General features: G+C 54.0%; 1 protein-coding gene across 1 annotated transcript in view; it reads right to left on the reverse strand.

Moving 5' to 3' along the window:
- DRC7 (dynein regulatory complex subunit 7) overlaps nt 1-1666 on the reverse strand; it is a 24678-nt gene that overhangs the window by 18762 nt on the left and 4250 nt on the right. The window lies entirely within an intron of this gene.

Consider the following 1666-nt stretch of genomic DNA (forward strand, 5'->3'; position numbering starts at 1 on the left):
AGGAGAGAACACTGCAGAGGCGGCAGACGTGGGTGCGGTGGGCTTGTGGAAGTTCGGAGGGAGAACCCGAGACCCTCCCTGGTTTAGAGCCGGACAGACCGAGCCTCGGCCCCCGGGTCTCCATTTATGAGCCGTGCCACTCTGGCCACGTGTAAAATCAAATGAGAAGGCCGCCCATGCTCAGTGGCAAGAAAAATATCCGGGAGAGAACACTGCAGAGGCGGCAGACGTGGGTGCAGTGGGCTTGTGGAAGTTAGGAGGGAGAACCCGCGACCCTCCCTGGTTTAGAGCCGGACAGACCGAGCCTCGGCCCCCGGGTCTCCATTTATGAGCCGTGCCACTCTGGCCACGTGTAAAATCAAATGAGAAGGCCGCCCATGCCGCGCTGTCCCAAGGCACGACCAAGTCCGTGGGCACGAGTGGCTCATACGCTGGGACGCTCTCTGCCTGTGTCAGCATCGGTAACATTTTAATCATCAACATGTTGGCTGAGCTAAGAGGCCTGGGTGTGAGCTCACAGGCCTTTGGAGCCAAAAGCAGTGATGGGAGCCTCCATCTTCCTTGAGGAGGAGGGCCTGAGAGAGCGAGGCTCTCACCTGGTGCCTCCCTCCACCAGAGCATCACCGGGGCCGCCAGGTGCTCGCCCGGGTGTCGCACAGGTGCACGCGTCTCAGGCTGGGTGCCCAGGCCCGGGTCCCCGAGCTGCAGACATCCACGGGGCTGACACTGATCACCGAGTTTTGGTGTCAACCCAGGTCATGAAAAGCACTCTCTGCCTGTAGTGCGGCTACTCCCCAAAGGCAAAGAGCTGCTTTTATGGTTCCTAAAGTGAAATCCACTGAAGAGCATTTCTTGTGTGCACAGCAGCCGGGGGTCATTCTGGCATCTCAGTTTACAGACAGACATAAAAACAACCGCCGCCTGCTCAAGGGAGGGTGACTTTTTTTTTCTTGCTGTTAAAAAGGGGCCTTTTTTTTTTTTTTTTTTTTTTTTTACCAGGGGACAGGAAGGCAAAATGCCCATTTATCTGTTTTCTCCTTAGCTGAAAACGGCTGGATGGGCTTTTTGAAAATATATATATTTTTATTGATTTCAGAGAGGGGAAGGGAGCAGGAGAGAGAGAGAGATAGAAATATCAATGATGAGAGAGAATCATGGATCAGCTGCCTCCTGCACGCCCCCTACTGGGGATTGAGCCCACAACCTGGGCATGGGTCCTGACCAAGAATTGAACCGTGACCTCCTGGTTCTTAGGCCAACGCTCAACCACCGAGCCACGCCGGCCAGGTGCCTGGATGGACTTTTATCGAATATGCAGGGTAAATGTGGAGGAATTTGAAATAAGCCATGTGGCATTCACAAAATTTACCTCCTGGGGAACACAGAAGCTGAAACTGTTACAAGGGGAGAGGGACAGCCACTGTGGGGACCTGGGATGTGTGTCTTAAGAAACTGAGGTCAGCCCTAGCCGGTTTGGCTCAGTGGATAGAGTGTCGGCCTGCGGACTGAAGGGTCCCAGGTTCGAGTCTGGTCAAGGGCATGTACCTTGGCTGTGGGCACATCCCCAGTGGCGGGTGTACAGGAGGCAGCTGATCAATGTTTCTCTCTCATCGATGTTTCTAACTCTCTATCACTCTCCCTTCCTCTCTGTAAAAAATCAATAAAA

This window comes from Myotis brandtii, unplaced genomic scaffold (genome assembly GCF_000412655.1).
Source record: "Myotis brandtii unplaced genomic scaffold, ASM41265v1 scaffold411, whole genome shotgun sequence".
NCBI lineage: Eukaryota > Metazoa > Chordata > Mammalia > Chiroptera > Vespertilionidae > Myotis > Myotis brandtii.